Source organism: Giraffa tippelskirchi, chromosome 13 (genome assembly GCF_054371585.1).
Source record: "Giraffa tippelskirchi isolate mGirTip1 chromosome 13, T2T-mGirTip1v1.2.pri, whole genome shotgun sequence".
NCBI lineage: Eukaryota > Metazoa > Chordata > Mammalia > Artiodactyla > Giraffidae > Giraffa > Giraffa tippelskirchi.
This window is the reverse complement of record NC_137287.1, coordinates 47,564,230-47,579,738: the sequence shown is the minus strand read 5'-3', so window position 1 is coordinate 47,579,738 and position 15,509 is coordinate 47,564,230. Positions and strand designations below refer to the sequence as shown.

The following is a 15,509-nucleotide window of genomic DNA, read 5'->3' as shown; positions in this document are numbered from 1 at the left end:
AAAATCATATTTTTAAAAGAAAAATTGGACCTAACCAAAAGAATACACACGTAGCTCAATTCATGTATTAAACCACCTGGGTGCTACCTCTGGGCTGGCTCAAGTTCAAGCATAATAATCTGGCATTTAAGATTCTCTATGGCCTGGCTTTCCTGGTGGCTCAGATGGTAAAGAGTCTACCTGTAATGTGGGAGACCTGGGTTCAATCCCTGGGTTGGGAAGACCCCTTCGAGAAGGGAAGGGCTACCCACTCCAGTATTCTTGCCTGGAGAATTCTATGGACAGAAGGGCCTGGAGGGTTACAATCCATGGGGTCGCAAAGAGGCAGACAGGCCTGAGCGACTTACTTTCATAGCATGGCCTAACGCAGTGCTGTGAATAGAGTAAGGTTTTTCCTGTTTACTTTTTTAAAAGGTGTTTTTGATGTGGACCATTTTTAAAGTCTTTATTGAATTTGTTGCAATATGGCTTCTGTCTTATGTTTTGGTTTTTGGCCACTGGGCATATGAGATCTTAGTTCCCTGACTAAGGATCAAACCAGCTCTCCCTGCAGTGGAAGTGCATAGTCTTAATCACTGGACAGCTAGTGAAGTCTCTTCATGCTCATTTTTAATGCACAAGGTGTAAGGAATGATCACTGGGCTTTGGAATTCTTGGGACTGAATTCTGATTCCACCACTCACTGGTCCCTACAGCCTCAGATGAGTCATGTATGTTTTTCATATGTGCAGTGTGGTTTGTGATGCCTGCCCTGCCATCCTCATTTATTTCCTAGGAACATACAATTGTACGATTCAGAGCTGTGCCACCAGTATGACAGCCACTGGCCTCATGGGGCCACTGAGCACTTGGCATAGTGTCAGTGCCACAGAGGAACTTGATTTTTTAGTTGCCTCCAAGTTTAATTCATTTAAATTGAAATTGAAAACCTGTTTGATTTAGTTTTCAGAAAATGTTTTTATGAATGACTGGAATAGCTGAATTTATCAATCTAGTTTTTTTAGCTGTAATTTTTTCTGAAATATAAATGCAGATCAAACATTTCTCATGAAAATTCAGCATCTGAATTGAGAGATCTAAATGGTACTAAAGTACATAGTGAATTTTTAAAATTTAAAACAATAAAGAACATAATCAGCTCATTAATAACTTTTTTTGTTGACTACATGTTAAATAATATTTTGGACATAGTGGGTTAAATTAAATACAGGTTTTTTTCCTTTCCACCCCTATACCCAACCCCCCTCCCTCAATTTAAGTATATTGTTACATCGATTTCACCTCTTTACATTAAAAAAAAATGTAAAATATCGCATGTGGCTCACGTTATATTTCTGTTGAACACTGCTGATCTACATGAAAACTTTTAATAAACTATGATGTTTTTATCAGCAATAAATACTGTACAAGGAGGGTACAATATTTGTAAAAGTAGTGATTGCTGCTGCTGCTGCTAAGTCGCTTCAGTAGTGTCCGACTCTGTGCAACCCCATAGACGGCAGTCCACCAAGCTCTCCCGTCCCTGGGATTCTCCAGGCAAGAACACTGGAGTGGGTTGCCATTTCCTTCTCCAATGCATGAAAGTGAAAAGTGAAAGTGAAGTCGCTCAGTCGTGTCCGACTCTTTGAGACCCCATGGACTGCAGCCTACCAGGCTCTTCTGTCCATGGGATTTTCCAGGCAAGAGTACTGGAGTGGGGTGCCATTGCCTTCTCCGATTACATCTGTCTTATTCCCTATCTTATAACTGGGGCCCGGCTTGTTCCCTGCACAAAGCAAAGACGATAAAGATTCTTCAAACAAATAAATATTTAAATAAGTTTAAATATTTATGAAATGATCATGTATTCAAATGGTGTCTGTGTTGCATTGCCTTTAAAATGAGGGAGCTGTAAAATGATATCGAAGTGGCTTCCAGCTCTAAAAGACAGTGAAACTGATTGACAAGGTAGTGTGCAGTATGGTGCCACACGCTGCCACTCTGTGTGTAGATGTGTGGTCTTTTCACTTGGCTGCTCTGTTGGGATTTTGATAGAGTATCTTTAAATACAACACATCCCAATGCAAGAAAGACAAGCAACTCTTCATTGGATGACAAGAAGTAACTCGTGTTGCCAGACTGTGATTAGGAATGAGGGAAGGAAGCCTGGCCCAAGCCAGCATCTGTATTTTGGACCTGGTCATGTTGTCTTTGCTAGTTTTGTTTTTCAGTCAAACTGCAGTTTTATTGGAAAAATCACTTTCATAGGCTTTCTTGCCTACAGATCAGAAAGTGTTTTGTGTATCTGAATATTCTACACCTTGAAGTGCGAATTTGCTCTTGGGAAGTCACATGCTTTCTTGGAGAATGAATTGTCACCTCACATGTTCCAGCTGTCCTCCAGGAAATATATTTATTTTTAGAGAGCAAGATAAACCCTAGAGGGGTAAGTGTAGATTCCCCCACTTTCTTTAGTTTTGTATGGAGTTTAGGATTCTCTTGATAATTAGCATGTCAGGTTTCTGAGATCCCTGGAGCTCCTCTTGCAAGGAAAAGTGTATATGGTTGTAAATTCTATGTTTAATGTATGTATATGTGTTTCTGTTTCCATGGGAGATGTTACAGTATGATTTATTGCCATATATGAGATTTCACATTTGAAAGACCAGCTTTTTCTTTCGGCGCACAGCTGCTGTACAATGTTGTGTTAGTTTCTGCTGTACAGCAAGGGGAAGCAGCCACAGGTACACATATAGTCCACCTTTTTTGGATTTCCTCTCCATTTAGGGGAAAGACCAACTTTCATTCCATGGGATTAGAGGTGAGAAGCTATACTGTGTTGTGGCATTTCTTTGGAAATGAATGGGAGCTTGGCATTTTCCTCGTTTCTTACTGATGGAAGTTGTGAGGATTCCAGTGTCTTCCCCTGAGAGATTATCTTCCCTTGGCTGCCATCCTAAGTTTTGAGATGTTTATTCTAGAAGCAATTTAAACAAAAAGGAGGAAATGCCCTGGACTAGTGGCTGCATGTAATCATCATGAAAAATGCTTGATATTGAATCAAAGGAGTGGAAGATGTTATCGATTCTATACACTCTTTTGTAGAAACGAGGATAAAAGAGAAGTGTGTTGGGGCAGAACTGGCCCATTCACAGTGTATGTATTTCCCTCTGTCCTTCTTTTCATTGTCACCCTGTGAATGAAGAAACCTGATGAGCTGAATGCTCATCAGCCTAAGGGTTTTTCTACAAAACCCTTTCTCACTGATGGTGTTCACAGTGAGAACATTTAAGTTTCTACAGTGTTACTTAAATGAAAAAGAAAACTCATGAGCGTTATAATGAAAATGGATTCAGGCAGGAGTCCTCAATGGATACTTAATCTAGAGGTGGAGATGCCATGGAGAACAGAATACTTAAATAATCTCAAGGTATCTTAAAGTACAGAAGGGAAAAGTTAACTATGCAGTAAAGGACATGGGACAGCACTGTCATCAAATGATAGAAATTAGCATCACCACAAAGGGGCAAATGGTATTACAGGCCCAGAGATGGGACAATTTGGGAAGAACACATCCTGATGTAGTATTCCAGCCCCAAAGGTAATCCATGAATTGGATCCTTCATCCCCAAAATAATTGTTACAATGGTCATTATTGGGGACACATGATGAAATTTGTCTGTCGACTGTAGATTAGATGAAAAAGTATTATGCCATTGTTAAATTTCTCAAATTTGATAGCTGTACTGTGATTATGTAAGACTATTCTTAGGAAATACACATTTATATATTACAGAGTAAGGCATCAAACATGGAGCCTATTGTCACATGGTTCAGAACTAATTATATCTATATTTGTGTGTGTATGTGTGTGTATACACCTATATACACACACAGAAAGAAAGGACTGCATTAAGCAAACATAGCAAAATATTAAAGTTTGTTAAATGGGTAGAAAGGGAGTTTAGCCTTTGCAACTTTAAATGTGAAATTATTTCAAACAAAAAAGTTTTTAAAAAATAGAGCCAACCTCCCCACCGCACACACACATACACATGTATCTCTTGGGGTAAAAGTTTTCTGGGAGAAGAATTTAGAATACAAACAGCCTGAACATTAGAGGAAAAATGTGAGGATGAACCGTGGAAGCACCTTCTCATAAATATTGTTGGAAGCAGTCATTTTACGATGACAGACTCCAGGATTTCTGGGTCCATCAAGGTAATCCCGTTAAAGAAATTTCAGATGCCTGCAAAGCCCCGAGAGTCCAGGGTGTAGGGTGATGAAGCCCTGGTTGGAGGGTTGATTTATTGGCTGGCTTAACCTGCTTGTTACCGGGAACTTGCAGAGCAGCGGTCTGGGTCAAGGCTGTGTGCCCTGAGAAGTCCCTCCGGAGGCAAGGAACGCATGCACTCTCCCGTAAATTGCGTTGTAGGGGCGGAGATTAGCCAGCCACCTTCTGTGATGCCTGGGCGTGTCTGCGGGGGCTCCACCGTCGTTGCGAAGCATGTGGAGGAAAAGTTGGTTCTTCATGCAAGCTCTGGCATCCGGATAGCACTCATCAGTGACTCACGAGGTTTTAAGTGTGCAAGCTTGCCTTTCCTGTAGACTCAAGGCTGAGACAGTGCACCCATGGACGCTGTTAACAGAGCCTTCTGGAAGGGGAGCGCTTGCTAATCAGCCCATTAGCATGAGAGAGAATGAAGCTGTTGTTCAATCAGTCCTGAGAAAAATCTCAGTAGGATCTCCTTTAACAAACACCTGTAATCTGGGGTTACACCAACGGCACAGTTAATTCTTTATATAGACCTTTGTTGTGCTTTTGGAAGCATCCTGTGGGGGTTACATAGAAAGAAAAATTCAGCTTTTTATTACTTAATCACATCACTCAGTGTTAAGAGGTTTTCATTGTCTCATAAAATGCTTCCTAGGGGTAAGGAAAGGGGGCTTGGAAGAAAGTTTGTTATTGACTTGCCTCATTTCCAATTTTGTGAGCTTTGAAACAAAAATTCTTGTGTTCTCTTTTTATTTGTTGATTATAAAAAATATGACTTTTGGGCAGGCAGGATTGGTTCATTTCCATGGCCATTTTGTCCTGATATCAGTATGCTTTAAGAATTATTTTTCTTAACTGTAAGTGGCATAGAGAGCTATAAATTATCCACATGTATTTGACTATGACAGTAATTATTTTTGAGTGTCACAGATCAAAAACTCAGCAGAGGATGGAGCCAGTGTGGATCTAGCAAGCTTTCAAAGGTATTTGCTTTAAAAGATAAATGAAGTCCTAAGATGAAGGCTTCTACTTTTCAATGTGCTGTGCAGAATTTCAACCTCATGATCTCTTATCAGCTCTGAAAGGGGACATGGTTGTTGTCTTTGCTTAGCAACAGTTTTAAAAGTTTCCATTTTTAGTTCCATGGGTAGGGCTGTGATTGTTTTTTTTACATGATTTGAATTGTTTTACAGGGGGCTCTCCGTTCAAGTCGGGGACTACAAAACTCTACTTTTTCACTTAGCACCTAGAAAAGAAGTCAAAGAAGGAAAGAAAAGGATTTTATTTTTTCAACAAAGACTAGACTAGGGACACACCTAAGCACAGCATGAAGCTTTCTAGCAGGGAGTTCATTTTCCATGTATATGACTTATTTGGCAGAGTAATATGGTCCCAAGGCTTCTGATTTAACTCTCTTAGAAAATTCCATGGCTTAGCATGCAAAATGGGTGTGGGATTTCTAAGGCATAATTGCAGTGGAGGCAAAAGCTCTTTGGAAGCCTGGTGATTAAGGTGGATGACTGAGATCTCTTTCTGAACAGAGAGATGCTGGTGTCTCTCTGGGAAATGCTGGTCTGGAGAGGAAGCAGGAGGATTCATTTCAGTGCCTGGTAAACTGGGGCAACTATCTGGAGTCCTTGAGATGGTGCTGCCTTTCGCTGGGTATTTCTTAGCTGGATTGTGCCTTTCTTGTAAGAAAGAAGAATGATTTCTTGGACTATTGGTCTTCTTTAGCTGGTGGGGTGTTTTGAGGTGTGTGTGTGTGTATCTATGTGTATATATATATATATATATATATATATATATGCACATATAAACATTTTTTAAGTTGGATAATTTCTAAATTTATTCTTCATTCTTAAGAGCCTGTGGTATCATGAGTGCCTCTCTCGTGTGGAGGAGCAAGTCTCAGTCAAGTGAGAAGTAAACAGAAGGCTTTCTCTTTTCAGACCTTCCCACAGGATCCATTTCTTCTCATCACTGTTCACAGTAGTGACAGAAAAGGAGATAATTTTCCTTCTCTTTCTCCTTCATGTTCTGGCAACTGGACAACTTTCTCTTGGGACCAAAAGCATTAAGACTGACCCTGGGTTTCCTCAGTGTGGCAGATTGACCTTGCTTAAAGAACCCAGTGAAACTCCTCTGGGAACACCAGGGCCACCAACTCTCTTTCCAAAAACACTGGCTATCTACAAGGTTTATCCATGCATGGTGCTTTTTTCCACCAGTTCTTTTAATGGCAACGAGCTCTGGCTGTATTGTAAACTATGTCTACTCATTTACTACATTAAGAAAGAAGCAGGTATTTATTCCATTTCGTGAGGTGCTGATTGATTGTAAAATGTCCTTGTAAAATCTATTCTTGCTGTTAGCCTCATTTGTACAAAGAAAAAGTATTTGGAATTTTCCAGAACTGCTGAGCAGTCACAGAGCTGTCACTCCGACAGCCTCGTGTTTGTTGAATTATTAGAAATCCTGAGCCTGTGAGAACCCCAGGAAGTCTTCTAGTGCGCTCCTCTGGCTCTGGGTGAATCAGCCACTCGAAATGTTCATGCGTGTTACTGGGGCTTTCCTGTCTCACATCCAGACATCTCCTGGGAACAAGATTACAAGACTTCCCTTTGTAATCTAATATGATACGTATCAACTTATGCACGAAGAATTCACTCTAAAAACTAAGCTGACATCTTTCTGGACTGACTTAAAGCCAATTTTTGGTTGTTTTCTCCTCAGTGATAGGGCACTTTGATCTAATAACACTCCATATATTACTCAGCCACCCTGAAGGGCCAATCTCAGTTCCTTTAACCATTTCTCTCCTCTGCTCTTTTCCAAATCTATAACCAGTTTAGTTTTTGTCTTCTTTAAACAATATATTCTTTAGATGTCTATGACTCATTTGTTTTGTTTTGTTTGTTTGTTTTAAATTGAAGTATAGCTCATTTGCTTTCCTGATGGCTCAGCAGTAGAGAATCCACCTGCAAGGAAGGAGACAAAGGAGATGCAAGATGTGGAAAGATCCCCCACTCCAGTGTTCTTGCCTGAAAAATTCATGGACAGAGGAGCCTGGTGGGCTACAGTCCATGGGGTTGCAAAGAGTTGAACACGACTGAGCAAGCAAGATAGCTAATTGTAAATGTGTTAGTTTCAAGTGTACAGCAAAGTGATTCAGTTATATATATACATATTTATACGTTCTTTTTCAGATTCTTTTCATGTATAGGTGGCTACAAGATTTTTTAACTTCAAAATTTTGTGCTACTTCTGTTCATGTTCCCACTGTTTCCTTCTTAACCCACATGCCAGCTGTGCCTCATTTAGCCAGGCCAAGAACGGTTGCATGTTATCCTGTGGTGGCACAGCCCTGTGTCAGAGATGCCTGCAAAAGATGCATGCAAAGAGAACAGGAGAAAGGATCCGGCATATCAACCTGTGTTTTTGTCTAGAACACAGACTACAGAGGAAGTACATATTTAATAAATGAATTCTGCATAATAAAATTTCATTCCTGTTATTTTCCTTGCCACTGTACCACCTTTGCTATTAATCTAAAAAGTTTCCTGTTAAGATATTTTGAAATTTAAAAGCTATTCCTCTTTTTTATAACCTTAGGATAATGAAATGTGTTATATTGGAGATTTTTGCATTAAACAGACCACTTTCTTGGGATAGAGAATTAGCAGTTTGGTTGATCTTTCAGTGACTGGTATTACCCAGAAGCTGTTGTGTTCCCCAGACTAACACTGATAAAAAAGGGACTTCTCCCAGAATGCCATGGGCCTTTCCAGTTAAAACTAGGATGGGTGTAACTTCTTTACTTCCTGAAGCTATATCAGTTACAAATATGTGGAAACAGAGAAGATTAAGCTATTGTGGTGAATTTGTTTCTGAATAATTCATATTATTTTTCCCGTGTAGAACTGTTCATTCTCCTTGTCGCCTAGGTATAAACTAATTATTGAAGGCTCATTACATTTCTTCTAAATATCAGAATTCTAACCATGATGTTCGGTTTGGGAACAGGATGAGTTTTAGTGTCCCAATAAACAGGATGTAATAAAAATTTTATAAAGAATCAACTCTTTGCCATGTACTTTGACCATTATGTTTCACTAATAGTGTTTTTCTATCTTCCAATGCTTGAGGAAAAGTAGTTTACAATTTTAGCTTAATTATTCATGGCTCTGGAGAAGGCAATGGCAACCCACTCCAGTACTCTTGCCTGGAAAATCCCACGGACAGAGGAGCCTGGTAGGCTGCAGTCCATGGGGTCGCTAAGAGTCGGACACAACTGAGCGACTTCACTTTCACTTTTCCCTTTCATGCATTGGAGAAGGAAATGGCAACCCACTCCAGTGTTCTTGTCTGAAGAACCCCAGGGATGGGGGAGCCTGGTGGGCTGTCGTCTATGGGGTCGCACAGAGTCGGACACGACTGCAGCAACTTAGCAGCAGCAGCAGCATTCATGGCTCTAAGGTAAATCAGGGCTTCCCTGGTGGCTCAGCTACTGGTAAAGAACCTGCCTGCAATGCAAGAGATGCAAGAAGCATAGGTTCAATCCTTGGGTCAGGAAGATCCCCTGGAGAAGGAAATGGCAAACTGCCCCAGTATTCTTGCCTGGAAAGTTCCATGGAGAGAGGAGCCTGGCAGGCTACAGTGTATGGGGTTGCAGAGTTGGACATGACTGAGTGCACACACATACACACACACACACTGAGCTAAATCAAGGTCATCTTCCAAATCATATTTTAGTAAAAATCATCCTTACCCTCAATTTTAAATCAATGAAATTCTAGGTTTTGTCGTCTTACTGATAAATGTCTTCCCTTCTGGAAGCATTGCTAGCAGACTGACTTTCTGCATGATTTGGTTTTCTGTCACTCTTGCTGAATGCAGTGCTGTCTTGCTTAGTAGGAAATGAGCCGTTTGAGCGCCAGGGGCTAAGGAGCTGATGTTATTCAAGTCTGTCTGGTACAGGGCACCTGGGGACTATTTACACACGCTTGGCCATTTGACTTGTCCATCTCCATTGTCAAGTAACTCATCTAGCATCCTGGGTATTTCTTCTCATGTCATTTTCCTGGAAATGGCTTAAGGTCTATGTTTTCTCATCTACATCATATAAAGGCTTAATCCTGGGCATAGAACAGATATAATTCTACTAAATGCCCACCACTTTATACTCATGTCCTCCCTTTTGACAGATATAAGAATCCCTGCCTTTTCATGGCAAAACATCCACAGCCCTAATCTCTTCCTTCCTCTCCACCTCCTTCACCTTTAAAAAAACAGCCTCAGATAGACTGATAATTTTTTAAAGTACCATGCTATGCATTCTGAATGCCCTAGTGGAGGGAGGATTAAGAGGGCATATTTTAATTACTCAAGTATTTGTTAGGTTCTACTAGAGGCCAGCTACTGAGGTCAACTGAGGTGGAAATTTCACATTTCTCATCTCCAAAATGGCAGTGGTAGAGGACAAGCTGGAGCAAAGGTGTTCTGACCTTGTGTGCGAATGTTATTAGAGATGACTTCACAATGGCGAATCGGAACAGAGCACTTGGGACCTAGGCTACAGGAAAAACAGTAAACAGCTGTGCCCTTCAATGAGGCATGACAACCATTTAAGAGTAGGGGAGTCTTTCTAGGCTGTCTTCGAGGAATAAAATGGAAGTGTCTACTGGTCAGGGGAGGGATTTACCTGGTTGAATAGGCTTCTTACTATAGACAAAACCAGAACATTCAAGAAGACTGTGGTCTGTTGCCGAGGTGATGAGACAGATGGGGCATAAATACTCTTTTTTACCTCTGTTGCCTAAAATACTAAAGCTCTGGAAGAAGAAGTAAGAGCTAGCATTCATGGGGTGTTTACCATGTGGCAGGGATCTATTTTCATCTTTTTATATACTATCTAATTAGATGTCATAGTAAACTTTTAAGCTAGGCACTATTATTATGATTTTTCAGATGGGGAAACAGATACAAAAAGCATGAGTACCTTGCCCAAATCCATGTAGCTAGTGGAGGTTGGAGCCAGGCAGTCAGATTCCATAGAGCTCTTAACCAGAAAACGGGGCTCCTCCCTGTTTATGATGCTTCCTGTGCTACAACTTGGGAGAAAGAAGCACATCTTTCTTTTTTTTTTCAATATTTTCTTATGTGGACCATTTTTAAAGTCTTTATTGAATTTACAGATTCAATAAGATTCAATATTATATTACAGTTACAATATTGCTTCTGTTTTATTTGTTGTTTTTTTTTTTTTTTGCCACAAGGTATGTGGGATCTTAGCTCACTGACAAGGGATCAAAACCCACACCCCTTGAGTTGGAAGGCAACGTCTTAACCACTGGACAGTCAGGAAAGTCCCCTTTCTTTCTTAAAAGTTAGTTTCCTAGAGAATTAGAGTGGTTTTTGTCTACTTGAACATAGGCATCCAATCATATAATATGGGGGGAAGCATATGATTGTTTTTAATGAGTGTAGACATTTCCAGGGAATTAGCTCAGAATGTGGAAACTTTTCTGCCTATGAAACTCTCGGAGGTGGTTTTGCTCTTCCAGAAAAACACATACTCTAAAGTTTGCACAGAAGAGCCCTGGAGCCCCCCTGGGAGAGTGGGAAGAAGTTTCTTCTTAAGCTGATTGATGGAAGCCCCAGCAAAGTGGCGTTTGATGGAAAAGGCTCGATCAAAGCCAGTAAAGCTGAGTGTAATTCCTTAAATGTATCTTTATGTAAACAGGGAGGACTCCATAGGATTTAAAAATAACACAGTCGAGTAAGTAAAACAATTGGAGATATGCATCTGATTCAAATCGAATTCAGCCACTGCCACAAAATTATCTGATGAGGGAGATTTTGTGTCACATGTTCAAAGCTGGCTTTAAGTCCTTAAGAGGTATCCAAATAATCAAAGTGTTTTCTTTGTTCTTAGCTGGCTTGTGAAAGAATCATAAATGGTTAAAACGTTTATGTTGATCAGAAACCACAGTTGGGAAATGGAAAGAAAGTGTTTCTGTGCAGGGAGAAAGCAGGGAGGGAGGAGACTCTCACTCTTATTGCAGCCTTTCTCTTAGGACTGTAAAGATCTCTGCCTCAGATCCCAGCTCCAAGCTATCAGATGCTTCTTAGAGGGGAATCTGTCTTTTTTTTTTTATTTGGGTACAGTTGCTTTACAATGTGTTAGTGTCTACTGTCCAGCAAAGTGAATCAGTTCTACATATACATACATCCCCTGTTTTTTTGGGTTTCCTTCCCACGCTGCAGAGCACTGAGTAGAGCTTCCTGTGCTATTAGCACACTAGGTTCTCATTAGTGATCTACTGGAGCCATGAAATCAAGATGCTTGCTCCTTGGAAGAGAGACTACCCTGCAATAAAAAGCAGAGATGAGAGACATCACTTTGCTGACAAAGGTCCATATAGTCAAAGCTATGGCTTTTCCAGTAGTCAGGTATGGATGTGAGAGATGAACATAAAGAAGGCTGAGTGCAAAAGAACTGATGTTTTGAATTGAAGTGCTGGAGAAGACACTTGAGAGTCCCTTGGACTGCAAGGAGGACAAACCAGTCCATCCTAAAGGGAATCAGTCCTACATATTCATTGGAAGGACTGATGCTGAAGTCAAAGCTCCAGTATTTTGGCCCCCTGATGTGAAGAACTAACTCATTGGAAAAGACCCTGCAGCTGGCAAAGATTGAAGGCAGGAGGAGAAGGGAACGATAGAGGATGAGATGGTTGGATGGCATCACTGATTCAATGGACATGAGTTTGAACAAACTCCAGGAGATGGTGAAGGACAGGGAAGCCTGGCATGCTGAAGTCCATGGGGTCACAAAGAGTCAGACACTACAGAGCAACTGAACAACAGCAACATGGTACCGATAGTGTATATATGTCAATCCCCAACTCCCGATTAATCCCACCCCCTCCCCCATGGTGTCCATACATTTGTTCTCTCATCTCCGTCTTTATTTCTGCGTCACCAATAAGATCATCTATACCATTTTTCTAGATTCCTCATATGTGCATTAATATACAATATTTGTTTTTCTCTTTCTGACAGGAGTGTATCTTTTAATGTGAAGAGAATCAGAATTGGAAAAGGGATTCCCAAACTTGACTGATTATTGTAACTGCCTGGAATACTCTTTTGAAGGTAGAAATTTTCAGGCCTCCTCCCCAGGAAGGATTTAGCAGATCCAGATTGGAATCTAGGAAAAGGAGTTTTAACAAATCTCCCTAGATGGGAGTCTTAATATCTAGCCAGGACAGGGGGCCACAATCTAGTGCACACATTTTACAGATAAGTAGAGTGAGGTTTGGCAAGGGTAATTAACATGCTCAATTTCTATTCTAGAGGTGAGCTGAAGCTAGAATTTCTTTTCTGCTCTGCTTTTTTTCTTTTCTTTTTTCCCTCCCCTCTCCTCTGCCTCCTCCTCCTTCTTCCTCCAGCTTCAAAGCTTTTTTTCAAGTCTCTGAGTACATATGCATTGGCAGTTAGGGATGAGAGTGTGTTGGTGTGTGTGCGTGCCTAAGGATGAGGACCTGTCTGTGGAAGATGCTAATTGTTGGGCTGTTAATTTGAAGTGTCGTCAGATGAGTAAAAATCTGTGACTCTGGGAACTAAAATGTTTGTCCTGTGAAAATATAATTATTTAGTGCACAGTTTCCTGGGAGAAGTAAAAGGCACACACACATGCACACACACACACACAAGAAATAAGATACATTTTTCAAAGAGTTTTTTAAGAGACTATTTAAGTTACTTTGTCCAAGGCTTATAATCACGTAGAAGAGTCAGGCCTTACATCCTAGAAAAGATAATTAGACAAGATAGTGGAAAAGCATCCTTTTTCTACTGGCATTTCCCCTCCCCAAACCATTCTTTTCTCCAGTGAATTTTGTACTTCTTGAGGTCAGGGACTGTATCTTACTCCTACTCAGATCTCCAAATGCCTACCCCAATGTCTAACATATAACAGTGATGATCATAATGATGATTTATTGACCATTTATTGAATCTTCAAGATTATCCTATGCTCTAGGTACTCTTAAAACCCAACATCCCATATGGGAAAATATCTATGCAAACACCATCTGGTTTTTTAGTGAGTGTAGCGGAGGCACCACTTCTGTCCTCGAATGGACAAGAAGAGGTTCAGGACCAGATGGGACTTTTGCCAAGGCTTGGGGATGGGGGTGGGGGTGGGGATGAGTCAGATGAAGAAAAAACTGGGGCAGGATGATGCCTGACAGAAGGAAGGATTGCCAGTCTGCTTGAGAGGTTGGGAAGGCATCAAGGTGGGCAAGCTTGAGAGCACAGACAGGATGTCTTCTGAGAAGGTTTGAGCAGAGAGGTGGTAGGAACCACAATGGGAAAGGGAACTTGGGTTGGACCCAGGGTGGCTTTGAAACCTTGGTTGAGAACCTTAGATTTTATTCTGTCCACATTAAGGAGCTGGAAGGCTTTGAGCAGGGGTACAAGCATGGTAGGAAGTGCTATTGTAGAATGACTGTGTCATGAGTGTGGGGAGGTATGAGGTGCCACAACCTGAAGTCCCTGTTCAAAGAAATAGGGAGATTTGGAGGAAGGACCAGTTAAAGGGGAGAGAAGAGGCTGAACTCCTCTGTGCCTCGATTGCATGAGAAAGTCCAGGTCAGGTGCTGTCTCTAGCAGGTAGTTGGACCTATAGGGTTGGAGACAAAGATATGGAAGGTGGATTTTTTGACAGTAAAATTTTGTTGATAGTAAATGAGATCTCTGAGCTGGAGAATAAGGAGCAGGAAGAACAGAGAATCTAGGAACAAAATTTTGTACACCTGACCTATTTGGAAAGCAAATAGTTAGATAGAGTATAGCATGTAATAGGAGAAGGCAATGGCACCCCACTCCAGTACTCTTGCCTGGAAATCCCATCGACAGAGGAGCCTGGTAGGCTGCAGTCCATGGAGTCACTAAGAGTTGGATAAGTGTGAGCGTCTTCACTTTCACTTTTCATGCATTGGAGAAGGAAATGGCAACCCACTCCAGTGTTCTTGTCTGAAGAACCCCAGGGATGAGGGAGCCTGGTGGGCTGCCGTCTGTGGGGTCACACAGAGTCAGACACGACTGAAGCGACTTAGCAGCAGCAGCAGCAGCATGTAATAAACATTTGCACTTTATTTAGAAATACCCTCTTCTCTACGTCTTTGTCTCTATTCCTGCCCTGCAAATAGGTTCATCTGTACCATCTTTAAGATTCCACATATATGCATTAATATACAGCATTTGTTTTCTTCTTTCTGACTTACTTCACTCTGCATGACAGACTCTAGGTCCATTCCACATCTCTACAAATGACCCAGTTTCATTTCTTCTTATGACTAATATTCCATTGTGTATATGTACCACATCTTCATCCACTCATCTGTCGATGGACATCCAGGTTGCTTCCATGTCCTAGCTGTTGTAAATAGTGCCACAGTGAACATTGGGGAGCATGTGTCTTTTTAAATTATGGTTTTCTCAGGGTGTATGCCCAGGAGTGGGATTGCTGGGTCATACAGTAGAGAATGGATGGGTGGACACAGTGGGGGAAGGGGAGGTTGGGATGAATTAGGAGGGTAGCATGTGTGAAATAGATAGCTAGTGGGAAACTGCTGTATAGCACAGTGTATCAGCTAGGCACTCTGTGCTGACCTAGAGGAGTGGGATCGGGGTGGGTGGGAGGGAGGCTCAAGAGGGAGGGGATATGTAACTGATTCACTTTATTGTACAGCAGAAACCAGCACAACATTGTAGAGCAATTATACTCCAATAAAAGAATCATACCACTCAAAAATTTCACTCTGAATATTATCTGAAATAAAGTTGAATTTCAAATGAAAATGCTCTCCTGTATATGATTACCTGTTTCATGTGCTCATCTCACGTGTGTGTTTATTCAGAGAGACTTTTTTTCCCCCTCAACTGCTTGCAAGACGTTTCCATCAAGCTGTTTGCCCCCTGGAAATCGTTCCAGAACCTCAAACTTAATGCTATTTCCCTAACTTGGCTTTTCAATTCCCAGACTTGACTTGAGTTTGGTGTCCTCTATTTCTGTGACAGCTTCCTATCTTCCAAGCTCAAAACCCTGGATTCCCCTTCATATTCTACTTGCTTCCAAGACCCAGAATGTTGACTTCTTTGTACTGCTGTTAAGTGGCCAGTCTCCTCTCCTCTTCCACGTTGCTGGGCTTGATTTTAGGCCCCCAGTACCTCTACCTGGGCATGA

The 15,509-nt window shown here is 41.2% G+C and overlaps 1 long non-coding RNA gene across 1 annotated transcript; it reads left to right on the top strand.

Annotated features, from left to right (window-relative positions):
- Window positions 1-9,841: 9,841 nt before the first annotated feature.
- On the top strand, window positions 9,842-15,077 carry LOC145532939 (uncharacterized). Its single transcript, XR_014073720.1, has 2 exons — window positions 9,842-12,131; window positions 12,320-15,077. It is a non-coding gene; the product is annotated as an uncharacterized LOC145532939 (long non-coding RNA).
- The last annotated feature ends 432 nt before the right edge of the window (window positions 15,078-15,509 follow it).